General features: G+C 38.5%; 1 protein-coding gene across 8 annotated transcripts in view; it reads right to left on the reverse strand.

The window, feature by feature from the left end:
* The window catches only part of DISP1 (dispatched RND transporter family member 1), a 209,100-nt gene that overhangs the window by 68,534 nt on the left and 126,017 nt on the right, over positions 1-14,549 (reverse strand). For 3 of the 8 annotated variants that reach the window (XM_070602071.1, XM_070602072.1, XM_070602079.1), the window contains one exon: positions 8,763-8,865. The exons of the other annotated variants lie outside the window; for them this stretch is intronic. The gene's annotated coding sequence lies outside the window, so the exon portion shown is untranslated. The remainder of the gene's footprint in view (positions 1-8,762; positions 8,866-14,549) is intronic. 8 annotated transcript variants of the gene reach the window in all.

Consider the following 14,549-nt stretch of genomic DNA (forward strand, 5'->3'; position numbering starts at 1 on the left):
TTCATGCCATATGTATGCGAAATGCTGTAATACCTAAAAATCCCCAAAAAGGAATTAGAGAATTAAAATGAAAATGAAGGTATTTTAACATTCTTTGATCATTGGAATAGCACTTCGGTTAAGTTTATTAAAGCAGCTAATCCTGGGGCTGGCCTGGTGACATAGTGGTTAGGTTCATGCACTCTGCTTTGGTGGCCTGGGGTTCATGGGTTCGGATCCTGGGCACGGACCTACACGCTGCTCATCAAGTCACGCTGTGGCAGCATCCCACATACAAAAAATAGAGGAAGACGGGCACAGGTGTTAGCTCAGCAACAATCTTCCTCAAGCAAAAAAGAGGAAGACTGGCGAGAGATGTTAGCTCAGGGCCAATCTTCCTCACCAAACAAACAAACAAATAAACAAACAAAAAACCCCACAGAATATTATAAAAAAGAAAAAACAAGGCAGCTAATCCCACTTCACTATGCTTGTCATTCCAAGAAAGGCAAACAAAGGTCCTAGAGCTATAAATCTCATAAATTACTTCAGGAAACCCCTTCAGTTAGTTAAGGTGTCACAGAAACCAAAGACCTGAACTCTCCAACTCATAAACTTGTAAACTCTTATTTACATTTTTAGCAAAGTTATTGGTTTGTACATTTATTCACCTTACTTAAAAATGTTCGGTCCATGTTAAAATGGGCAAGTGAAAGTACACTCCTGGTACTGTCACAGGGAATACATTATTACTTTACAAATAATAATCAGGATTATTTCCAATTGCTTTAACACGTTTCTCAATATACTATTTAGAGTGAAAAGGAAAGTGATAGTAACCTTACGAAGATCTAATGTTCTCTGAAAATAATCTCTCATTCTTAGATCATACTATTTAGGTATCTCTCTTCATTCTAGAAAGACAGAGGCCATGAGAGAGAGACAGAGACAAGAGCTGGCAGGAGAGGGACAACACTCGGTATGTTTTAAAAAGTTAGCCAAGACATGGAAAGAACCCAAGTGTCCATCCATAGAGAACAGATAAAGAAGTTGTAGTGTGTGTATATATATATATATATACACACACACACACACACACACACACACACAATGGAATATTATTTAGCCATAAAACATGAGGAAATTCTATCATTTGTGACAACATGGATAGACCTCGACGGCATTATGCTAAGTGAAATAAGTCAGACAGACAAATACTATATGAACTCGCTTATATGCGGGATCTAAAAAACACCGACAACCTACCAAACTCATAGAAAAAGAGATCAGACATGTAGTTACAAGAAGCAAGGGTATGTGTGGAGGTGGGAGCGGGGGAAATGGAGGAAGGCAGTCAAAAGGTACAAATTTCCAGTTCTAAGATAAATAAGTACTAGGGATGTATGTACAACACGATGACCATAGCTAACACTGCTATATGATATATAGGAAAGTTGTTAAGAGAGTAAATCCTAAAAGTTCTCATCACAAGGAGAAAATTTTTATCTTCTTTTCTTCTTTCTTTTCTTTATATTGTATCTATATGAGATAAATAATGTTAGCTGAACCTATTGTGATAATCATTTCACAATATATATAAATCAAACCATCATGTTGTACACCTTAAACTTACACAGTGATGTACATCAATTACTTCTCAGTAAAACTGGGAAAAAAAAGCGAAAAAACACCTGCTGTTTAACAAACTCTTTCACATCTGAACTCAGTCTAAAATGTAATTCTAGATTTCGTTATATTTATTAACATTTAGAAGCCCCATCTATTAATCTCGTGTGTGTGTATTGAATGTCAAAACAGCTATGAATGAGCACTGCGGTCTACGGCGGACAGTGGAGCACCGCTTCGGCAGGAATTTTCTTTCAGCATGGTCGGTCAACAGCTTAGTATCTGAAAGTACAAGTTCAGAAACCGTAACCATAGAACAGTTCTGCAGATAATATTCTACACTGTATTTTAGGGTTTCTGGAGTACAAATTGTTAGGTCACGCTAAGACATCAGCCCAGAACATTATGCTGCTGAAGTCACACAGCCAGTACTGGGACTCAGTGGAGTCTTGAAGTCCACTCTCGGCTCCGCCCCTCACTAGCTCTGTAACCTTGGACTAGTCACTTAAACCAGAAGTGACAGCCTCCTAGTTACAAAATCCACACATTACATGAGACGATCTCACAGGTCCCTTCCAACTCCAAATTCAGTTTTTAAGAATTTGGACATCACTGCAAATAGAGAAATCCCAGTTTTACTCTTCAAATTTGAACGAAGAAAAGACTATCCTTTCAAAGTTGAGTCAGTGAGTTTGGAGCAAAGACCATATTGCAAGCAACTTGGAGCAAAAACAAAATAATTGTGGGATGCTGAACCTCTTTTCTATCAATTTGGAACTATGTGCATCGGTCTTATATATTCCTCTCCCCTGACAATTTACATTTCTTAATCTTATGCCTTCTTAAATTCCATTTCCTGTTGAAAACTCTACCTCCAAAACATGCAATTCTTACAAATGAAAATTTTACGAGGTTGCTTATCTTCCACAGTCTGACATCTGAGAAATCTGCCCTACACCCTCAGAATGACCTCCTTCCCTTGAGTCCTTCCATGTCTCTCTATTTTCACTTGCTCTCGGCTTACTTCATACAGATCTTGTGGTCAGCATTTATTTACGTTACCAGCCTTCCACTGTGCCAGCCTTTCAAAAATCTCCCCTGAACTGGCTCTCCCACTCGTTTTTGTTCACCCAGCTTTGGAAATATGACCGAAAAAGTAACCAGACAGGGAAGTGCAGACCTAACCCACATGCGTGTTCTCGCTTCTGGCGGGTTCTCACTGCTGCCGAGATTCACCTCATCTATCAGACTCTTCACTGGAAATCCTCAGAGGGACGGCTGGAAATCTTTCCCATGCTCTCTCCACCTTAACCCTCTCTGCAAATAATGAAACTATGTGACCATGGCTTCCTTCAAATGTTATCATCTCTACTTCAAACTACTTCTGGAACTCATCCCTTATCTCTCACAATGTCCATCCCTCTTTCCCAAATTAACTACTTACACACCAGCTATATGCTACCCAATAAGGGAGCCACTAGCCACATGTGACTCTTTACATTGAAATTAATTAAAACCAAATGAAATTAAACTTTTAGTGCTCCAGTTGCACTAGCCACATTTCAAGTGCTCAACAGCCACGTGTGGCTCTTGGCTACTGCACTGGACAGAGCAGATACGGAATATTTGCATCATCGCAGCAAGTTTCATTGGACAGTGCTCCAGATTACTGCCACATTTCTTTACTCTGTCTCTCTCTCTCTCCCCAAGTCCATCTTCTTCTTTTCCTCTTTGCCAGCTCCTTCTTTACTTACTTACAAAAAGCGTTCAGTTCTCCCCCAGCCTAAAAAAGTAATCCTTCCCTTGGCCTGCTAGTATTCAAGCTACTAGCCTATCTTTCCTTTCATTGCCAGACAATAGTCAAGCCTCACAGCCTCTCATTCCTTAACTTTTCACAACCTTTTATTAGCACTGACAAGTCAATTCCTAGTGCCCTCGTGCACAGCACAGCTGAGCCCTGCCCGGTCTTCTTCTTGCACCATCCTCTCCCCTGCCAGCGCTGTATCAGACGATGCTCCGCTGCTATTTACAGGGTTCTCATGGCCAATTTTTTGGGAAGTGGGTGGCCAGGTCCTTCTTCCTAGTCAGTCTTAGTCTAGAAGCTCCACTGAAACCTGCCCACCATGGGTGACCCTGCTGGTATTTGAAATCTCGGTGGCATAGCTTTCAGCATCACAGTAACAGCCAGCAGCCAGAGTATGACAACAAACAGATGGGTGATGTGGTTCCCTGACAGGGAAACGAACACGGGCCATCGTGGTCAGAGCGCCGAATCTTAACCACTAGACCACCAGGGCTAGCTTCTTACAATCTAATGAAACACCACCTAATGAAACAGTACTTTGACAAACAAAATTCAATGGTCCTTTCTCAGTACTCAGTTTCTTTACATTTCTTCATGTCCCAACCTCATTGGCAATACCCATTTATCCTTGCTTAGTTTCCATTATTCTAACATTTTCTACCTCTTTAACTTCTATTCGATATTCTTGGCACATCCTCCAAATTCTCTTATTCGAAATCTCAGGCAATATCAAGGCTCTTGTCCTTTGTCCTTTTTGTTCCTAAGTCGTCACATGCAACTTCTTTTCTAAGTTCCATTTCTGTAACTTTTGTTGTCTAAGGACATTTCAATATATATGTCCTGCCAGCAGCCTAAACTCAATCATCTAAAACATAAACTATCTTACCATCTGCAAACAACTTATTCATGATTTTCCTATTTCTATTTATGCACTCAGTCACTTAAGCCCCAAATTTTCACTTAAATATTTATTGAACATCTGATCTGTGCTGCATCCTGAGCTAGGATGAGAGTCTTCCTTGCTCTTTATACCATCATCTATCCTTGCTTATTTGTTCCCAAGACCTAGCCAGACACTGTCACATACACTCATTCTTTGCTTTCCATTCCCTCTCTCTCTTCTATGTACTACTCTCCTTCAAATTTAGGATGCAACGGCGTAATAGATGTAACCTAACCTCTGTCTCCCACATTTCCAATCTTAGCAACATAGAGCTTCCAGATTCACATCATAACAGATAGATCTGATCAAGCTGCTCCCCAGCCCAGAAAACACTAATGGCTCTTCCACGCCTACCAAGCAAAGTTTAAACACCTTAGCTGACATGCAAGACGCCCCAATATCCGGGCCCTTTCCCTGCCTATCTGTGCACTTGCCAAATAGAATTTGCTTTACTCCAAACAAGCCTGCACACACCCCTCAGGGTTTATGCTATTCCTTCTGCCTGCAGTGGCCTTTGTTCACATTTCCAACTGCCGCAATCCCATCCTTTCTTCAGAACACGGAAGAAATAACATCTTCCACAAAGTGTGCCCTGATTACCTAAGCCAGACATTTCCTCATTCTATTCTAAGTTATAAGACTGAAATCTTTCTTATGGTACCTACCACGTGTTAATTTTTCATCCCGATCATTTGTATACCTATTTTGCCCTCTTGATCTACTCTTAATAGCACAAGCTCCATTACCATTTATATATCCCTCAGGAAGATCTAGTACCTGGCAGCTACTTGACAAATATTTATTGAAAAAGTGGTGTTTTACAATTTGTTACTATTACACATATCCTTTATTAAACAGAATAAATGTAGTTTTGGAATGTAGTCTGCAAAATAAAATTCAGTACACAAAAATCCTATTTTCCTGCTGATTTATATAGGCCCCAACGACCACTTCCACTGTGGTTGTGGGAAATAAACATCAGCTAAGATTCGATATACTTTAAGTATGACTGCAATATGTTCCACTACTCTCTGCTTTTAAATTCTGAATACAAAATTGCTACTGAATAATAAGAGATGTCAGTAATTGGCTTTCACACTTTTCTCCAAACCAGTAGAGGTCACTCCAGAAGCTAATATGCAAGCTTATTCTTGGGCAGTTTTTATAATTTCTTTTTGTTTTGTTTCTATGGTGGAATTTTCCTTGGAATTAGCATAAATATTTTTAAACAATGAAAGTAAATAGAAGTTTTCCCCCAGGGTGAGCCATTAAATTTAACAGACAATAGACTTTCTGCTTAATTGCCAATTGATCTTATTGTAGCAAATATGACTTCTGGAACAAAGTGTCTTGGAAACACGTGAATCTGGAAAATCTTAATTTTTATTCATTATATCCTTTCCTTAATTTGATGAAAAACTAGTAAACCAGATGCATTTTATCAATAATTTAGAAAGCACTTTGGTCATCAAGAATGAAATTTACTTATTAATCTATACACTATCAAAAATTTTAATGAAGATCAGAAGCTGGGGTACAGGGGCCGGCCCGGTGGTGTAGCAGTTAAGTTCACACGTTCCGCTTCTCAGCGACCCAGGGTTCACCGGTTCGGATCTTGGGTGCAGACATGGCACCGCTTGGCAGAAACCATGGTGTGGTAGGCGCCCCACGTATAAAATAAAGGAAGATGGGCATGGATTTAGCTCAGGGCCAGTATTCCTCAGCAAAAAGAAGATTGGCAGTAGTTAGCTCAGGGCTGATCTTCCTCAAAAAAAAAAAAAGAAGTGGGGGTACATATTTTATTTTATTTATTATTATTAAACATTTTATTTTTTTCTTTTTCCTCCCCAGAGCCCCCAGTACACAGTTGTGTATTTTTAGTTGTGGGTCCTTCTAGTTGTGGCATGTGGGATACTGCCTCAGCATGGCTTGATGAGCGGTGCCATGTCTGCATCCAGGATTCGAAGTGGTGAAACCCTGGGCAGCCAAAGCAGAGCATGCGAACTTAACCACTCGGCCACGGGGCCGGCCCCATATTTAACTTTATTTTATTTTATTCTTGCTGAGGAAGCTTTGTCCTAAGCTAACATCTGTGCCAATCTTCCCCTATTTTGTATGTGGGTTGCCACCACAACATGGCCACCGACAAGTCGTGTAGGTCCACGCCGGGGAACCAAACAAACCTGGGCTGCCAAAGTGCAGCGCACTGAACTTAATCACTAGGCCATGGGGTCAGCCCCTGGGCTACATATTTTACATAAAAGAGCACAGAGATTGTAACTTTGAGAGAACAGGTAGTCTTTCTTCCTGTAAAGAAAGAAAAATCTTACTATGCAATACAAAAAATACACAAAAAAATTTGAGCCTGCCTTAACCTCACCAAAAAATTACTATTAAAAAAATCTTTTTAAATGTGAAAAATAACTCAAGCAGGTTAGTTTATTATCAGTTTCACGTTGGAATTCTGGTGAACATTTTGTCTTGACATGAGCAGCGTAAACAGCAGGCTGCATGAGAGCCTTTCTCCCACACAAAGCATAAAGAATGTGCTATGTTTTAGAGGAGAGGAGTCTCAGATATGCTAAGTTTTATATCAAAAACAAGCTGGATCACTTCAGCCATAACAAAATAACTAGACTATAGATCATCTAAGAATATAATCTTGTGATGCATGATGATTTAAAAGCAAAGCATAATGCATCCATGGGCCCTGGAGAGTTTCCAAAATATTTCTGGTTTGCAATATAGGATTTCAAAATAAGATGTTTTACTTTTATAATAGATGCTCCAGGCATGAGGTATACTCCTAGAATGAAGACCACTGTGTCTTAACTCTAATCTAATTAGAACATTATATTAGAACGTTATTTTAACAGTTTCAGTTGCATTTTACCAAACCTTAAATGAATCTAAATGATTGTGGTATGTATACGTTAAGAGGGATTATGAGCAATATATTGAAATTTTCTGTAACTCAGACCTCTAATATTTATGGAGAAAGTTACACTTACTTTTCTTATGTCATGAAATAAAAATACATGCAAGTTAATTTTCCGAAAGTCAGACTTTATAGGAAAATATGTGTCACTTGCAGACAAACACCTGTCATCATTGCTAAAGGCTTAGACTAAGTAACACAGTGACACATCACATTCTCTGTATAAAATGAAGTTATATGGAAGAAAGTAAATGAAAATTCTAATCCTATTTTATTTATTTATACTTTTTGTAATATGTGGTAATATTATTTTTGGCAAGGAAAGGAACTTCAACTACTCCAACTCTAAGATAGAAGATTTTCTTAAGGTGAAGTATTTCACAAATGTAGTGGGAGTTGTTTTAGATGTTGAAAACATGCTCATTAGTTATTCAGAGGTTCAAGCAGTTCAAAATTATGAAACTCATGCTATGTATGTCTGGCTTCAGAAAGTTGCTTATATGAAATAAAATTCTGTGAGATGGCTGTAAAAAGACAAGAAATAATGTAATAACAAATGGGAAAGGAATAAGGATATTTCTTTATATCAGAATTTAAGAATGTGAGATATATACTAGAATATTTTACTTAGCCCTCTTAAAAATCTTCTAAAATATCCCAACATAGCAGTGTTGTCAAGCTCAAAACATAGGCCTGGCTGAAAGAATACATATATAAATGGGGTAGCTTAGAAACTAGATTAGGTCACAGAAGGCAAAAGGTTATCTTAACATATTTAAGGACAGCATGTCACTAAGCTCAGCAAACACCACTTCAAAAACATTGAAACAAAAACCATCACAATGATTAGTGTGCTCTACAGTCAGGCTCCTCAAGAACAAGGCATCTTTGGCCCATTCATTGCAAATCCTAAAGCTGAGAGCCTAGGCAAGTCCCAGTTGGTCACTGCCATCCCTGAATGGTAGACCTTTCTGGGCTGTCAGGCAGAATGGAGCTCCTGGTATGGACTGGTAAATGCTCCAGCTCCAGTGCTGGGAAGTGTGGACATGACAAGGCAGCTGTCCCAATGCCCATACCAAGCCACCATGTACATGCTGTGATGTATGCTACCAGAGTTCTCCAAATGCTAGAACTGGGGCTGAGAAAACATGTAACATTCATTTGAGCCATCCTCCACCTTAAACATCTTTAGAGAAGAAAATCCACATCCTTCTTGGTTAACTTGTTCTGGGCACTCTAAAAACCTAAGATTGCAAAACTTTTCACAAAAATGTAGGGGGGAAAATACTTAAAGTGAATTTAAACATTTCTATTCCTTTATATTAAAACTCACAACCTAATTGTAAAATGAAAATGACTGTGACAAATCTGTAACAAGCACTGGTCCAAGCACTGCACTTGCAGAGAAGCACCAAAGGAAAGGGGCCTTCGGTTACTTTGGTCACAAAGCAACAATAACAAAATCAGCTTACCCAATTACTGGTAGCAGGGAAGTACTTTATTTATTAAGCAGGTCATTGTATCAGAGTTCCAAGTTATATTAATAACAGGGTATAGCACCAAGATGACCTCTGCCTTAAAAAGAAACAGAAAAGAGATATTTATCACACTGCTATTAGTGAAATCCAGTATTTAGACTTCACAAAGGTCAGACACTGAAAGTGTCTTAGACTATAAGAGAATGAAGGATGAACAAAAAAAACTGAGGAGTCGGAGAAATGAAACGAGTAAGTTCTTTGTTTTATTCCTAAGTTAAGGGATCTGCTTTGTTTAAGTCACCCAACTGTCCTTGCTTTCCTGGATAGCTTGGTCAATGACCAAGAATTCCTAAGTATGACTCTAGCTAATATCCTCGAGTCACATTCCCTTACACAGTACACAGTTGGTCAACACAGCCCTCGGTCACAGCAAGGGACATTATGCACTCCCCCTTGCCATCCCCAGGGGATATTAGGCAGTGCAGTGTTCATTCCCTCCTCTGCCAAATGGAATGCCTTAGTAATAAGCATCCACACCCTGCTGGCTTTGCAAGGAGTCAAATCCAGCATCAAGGATCAAGCTCAGATTCCCTATATGGAAACAAAAGGAACTGTCACAAATCTCTAAAATAACCCCTAATCTTGCATAAAGCTAAAATGTACCTTTTACTTAGATCAAAGAAGCACAACTTTTAGAAGTAACTGCCTTTTGTAATCTCTGTTTGCAACAATGGTTACTGTTGATACTGACACACTGGCAATCAGTACTCAAAGACAGTGTCCAGGACAACGACAGCTGAGCTCAGCTTTTATAAAGCCAGGAGTAGACTCAGAAAGATGCTCAGTCTTTGCTACCATGATCTTAACCTCCTTACATTTTTTGACACTGTCAAAGACTAAATTTTACAAGGTCTCTCATCCTATCTCCTAGGAGGGGGACAGAATTTACAGTCTTATTCTCACAGTGATAACTCTGTATCCTTTTCAATGGGGCAAGTGAAAAAGAAGGCGGGGGGTGTGGTGGTGAGAGACTGAAAAAGGAGGTAAGGTCTTAAGGCCTGTGTCGTCTTGTTTCTGAGGGCAAAGGCCCTTGAGCTGGTCCAAAGAAAACTTGAATCCAAATTAATAATAATAACAGACCTCACCAGGTCACAAGAAAAAATTTTTTTCTGATCTCGACTTCAAAGGATAAAACTAATTTCCCACTGGTGTAATATATTTTAAAAGGCAATTAAATTTGTATATAGTAATACACATTTATTTCTGGATTCTGGTACTATATTTGAAATGTTCAACTGTGCATTTGCACAAGTCTCCTTAAAAGAGTTTTTATTTTTAAAAAGTTCCCTTTAAAAACTTAAATCCTGATCCCTTTGATCAAGACTAACTTCAAATAGAGGAGTAGGAATTTTATAACCACCCCAAGATTTTAATGATTTCCTTCAGATCACCTGCGTCTGAGTAAACCTGTACTGGCTTAGGTAACAGAAACATATAACAGTATGAGTTATACGAGCAGACCTTACCCATTTTTTGTTTGGAACGTGTTTTTTAAAAAATAAACTATTCCCACTTTCAAGTACAAATTTTGGAATAAAACAAGTTCTCCCCTCTTGGCTCTGGAGTGTACCAATTATACAGAAACAAGGAGTGTTTGAATCTCAAACTTTATAAAAGTTATCCCAAAAATGACTGCTAACAAGAGAGTCCTACTTTATTTTTCATCTACTCATTTACTGAATGCTTAGTGCTAGTATCCTGTGAATCTGTTTTCAGACAAAAAGTTAAACAGCAAAAGCAGAGAAGGAAGCTTATCAAGGGTAAAATCTTATTGCTGAGCAAGTAAAAGAATGTACTTCAAGTAATTTTAATATTTTATGAAGCAACTTCTTTTTCAAATAAACTCTCTAACTTGGAAGTTCATATTTTGGATAATATGGGTCTAATAGTAACATCTCCACTCTATATTGATACAAACAAACTAATATTTTGATAGCTAATTATCTTACCCATGAAAAATAAATACATTAATTTATTTGCTTAATTCTTTAATACTTTAGAAAATGATTCAGTCAGTTTTCTATTTCATTTGTAACTATTTCATAAGTAAACCTTTTAAGAGAATACAAGTGACACCAAGAACCAAGGAGATAGGGTGGGGGTGATACTTTTCACAACATCGAAATAAATCTTTTTAATGTACTAAGTTCCAGTAACTATTTTTTACTTTATTCCAAAAGTTAATGTCTAGTTCAAAGTTTTTTTTAAGTTCAGTAATTTTTTTTTTAGCATTCCTGCTGTCAAAATCTCATCATGCAGGTTGAGAGTGCTGCGAATTATCTCATATCCCAAGATCACATCACTGCATATGGCGGCCACGCTTCATTCCTGCCCCCATTACATCATCTGTCAATACTTGGACATGAAAGCACCTCCCTATCACCCTATTTTTCTAGAACACATTCTTTAGTGAAACTTAAATAACTAAATAAGTTCAACAAAAGTTTACTGAAGCTTTATGAATATAGTGTGATTGGCTTTTATTTTTCTGCTGTCTAATAAGCCCTGAGAATAAATTAAAGTTAAAAGGAACAATTTGGTTAATACAAAAGTCAACTCCCTATAATTAACTTTAAGAAGCCCCTTGTAGAAAGAGTTCAAGATATGAGGACACTAAGGCAAACAGGGAGAGGAGAGGAAAGGAAGTAACGGAAGGCAAATGGTGAAAGGAATATGGGAAATGGAAAATAGCCATAGTGTCAAGGTGATATATTTAAGATATTCACATCGAATAATGGGGAAGAAAAGAAGACAGAAACTAAGGCAATCTGAGGGGAGAAGAGGAAACTGAGGGGAGAGGGCAAAATATAACACTGAAAATAGGTAAGGGGGAAGAAAAATTAGGTGCTTTATGCTATAATCGAACACAGAGTAATAATCTTGGCTTCTAGAATAATTTATTGGGAGAAAAAACACAAATGGAGAAAACTGCAATACTTCAGTTATTGCAAAGGTATGACTAAGCACTCTGGCACACTCTGGTTCTTCTTGAGATTCCAAGTTACTTTTTTGATATAACCCCATAACATCCATTATAATTCTGGACACACAGGAACTTAGTTAAAGCACAGTAGTAAGAGCTTAGAAAAACGGGGGACTACTGGGAATCTCAGACAAGAGTTGGCTTCCACTGGCCTATGGACAAGGATACTGTGAGCACCGGTGGCTGCCACTATGCACCCATCCCTTGCTACTCTTTGGAGCTGGCACCCACCACCTCACTCCCTTATCAATATAATCTCTTCCATTTGTAAAAGAGAGAGAAGACACCAGATACTGGCACTCTTCCTTTTAAGAGTGCCTTAACTTTGCTCTCCACAGTCTTATACTTGAAGCACAGTAAATCCAAGACAATTCAAATTGGAAACCACAGCAGGCTTGGTTTTAAAGATACTCCTGATACTATGACACCCTTACTTTATACTAGTACCTAAGCAGCATTTATTCCGTCTAAGGATCACTAAGAGACAAAGTGAAAAATAGGTTTAACCCCAAGTTAAAATAACATAAGGAGAGGGAGCCTTTCAAATGATCTAAATTCACCATCAGGAAAAAGAAAACACACACACACACACACACACAACTTGAGAAGACAGAGTTTTACCAAAAAAACAAAGTCCCTAAACCAACTACTCTTAAATCTCAAAGAAATGTATATTGCTCATTTACAGAAGACAAATTACTAGATTCTGCCTAGAAAAGCAGTCAGCTAAAAAGAAGGCCATCCTATTTCTCTCCACAGAGATACCCTCACGCCCATCACAGGGGTTCCGAGAGGTTCAGAAGAACCTCCCTAATCACTCTTTTACGTAAATCCCCTAGTCTGGCCGAACTGTGTTCAAAATGAGTCTTCGGCTTCATGACCTACATACAATATATTCACATTTCTCCTTTCCACTGCTCAATCTTCCATGAGATTGGCAAAGCTGAATTCTACCTATTTCTTCAAGGTACAGCTAAATTTCCTTTTCTCTTTTTAGACTGCTTTGGTTCACAGAGATAATTCTCCCTTGATTACCAAACAACTAATTTCTCTACCACGTACTGGATATTTGCAATGTCTTAAGAGATTATATTTTTGTACTTGGAGTAATTAAATTAATGTTATTGTTTAACATATCATGCTCACACATTCTCCAAGATAAGAAACGACTGCTATACCTCTCTGATATACTTGATCAATTTCAGTATTATTTCCTAATTTCACCCACACCTTCCCCCTGGGATAACTTCTGGTTGAGTGCTTCTTTTAGCATTTCTTCTGGGAAGTTACATGAATGGTAAACGTTCATTTTATATATCTAAGATTTTCTTAATGTTGTTCTCATTCTGGAATAATAGTTTAGCAGAGTATGAAATTCTATACATTTATTTTTTCCTCAGCACTCTGAAGTTATTACTTCATTGTCTTCTGGCATCTTGGTTGCCAATGAGAAATCCCTAAGTCTAACCGTCATTCCTTTAAGTCAAGTCTTTTCCCCCTGATTGTTTTAGTATTTTCTCTTTCTGTTTGATGTAGTTCTACTCCAATGTCTCTAGGTGTGGATTTACCTTTACTTACCCTATTTAGTACCTGGAGTGTACTTTGATCTGACGACTCATGTCTTTCAACAACCGTGGACAATCTGAGGCACCATGTCCTCTGCTCTTTGAGCATCCCGAACGTGCTTATGTTACAGTTCTCAGCACAAAGCCCCTTAGTAGTGTATTCACGTTCTCTTTTTTTTGGTCTTCTTTAACATGTGGTTTGGCAATTAGGTTTGCAGGCTCATTTTTTAATGGGAATTATTGTTTTGTTTTGTTTTAACCTGGTTTCTCTTTCTTCCCTCTCCTGACAATTGTTTGTGTGGCTGCCTGCCCTTGCCCCCTGATTTTGTACTATTAGCTCTGTAACAGTCCAGATAAGAACATTTTAAAACTTCAGCTCTATGGTGATATTAGGGATATTACAGAGCCAGCAGACAATGTGTCTCAGTTTCTGGTCACTAAACTGTGTTAACTGTGTTTTTATCCTGCTTTGTCTCTTTGGTTCATAGCTCCCAATAACACTATGGCTCCCAAAAGTGGGGAGAGAAGCAAGGCTTTAGCTTCCAATGACGATGATGGAAACCAGGCTGGGGCAGGGTTCTCGTCACTCCACTTGTTCCTTCAGGCCATGAGCCTGGTTCCATCTCCCCTTTCCTGTGTGGGAGCTGAAGAGTAGTTGAGCAACTTTCCACTTCTGGCCAGGAACTTGGCAGGCTCCCAGTTCCAGTCCTACTTACAACTTTCCATTTCTGACCACTCTCCAGTCGTCTGAGATGTTTGTCTTGATTTTGAATCTGGCTATGTCATTTTAGTTTTCTCTTTTATATTCCCTCATTGCCATGTGGGGAGGATGGTGTTGAAACAAGATCTTATGGAGCAACCCTGACCAGCACTCTCCTGTATCTTGTCTGCACCTGAGTGTCCAGCATGGTGCCTAATATAGAATAGGTTCTTGATAAGTAACTTTCACCTAGTAAGTGCAAGTAAATGTGCATTAACAAAACATGTTGACAGAATCTTGAATCACAACAGAAGAGCATTAACACATTCATAAACAATCATAGTGGTGCATGTTATATTTGCTTTGATTAAAAATAGCCATACTGTGATGGCAGCCACACGAATGTGATAATTGCCGGTGTAATTCATAATGAGCTTGAAACTGTTATAATTTTAAGAAAATAACTGAGCTAA

The sequence above is a fragment of the Equus przewalskii genome, chromosome 31 (genome assembly GCF_037783145.1).
Source record: "Equus przewalskii isolate Varuska chromosome 31, EquPr2, whole genome shotgun sequence".
Taxonomy (NCBI): Eukaryota; Metazoa; Chordata; class Mammalia; order Perissodactyla; family Equidae; genus Equus; species Equus przewalskii.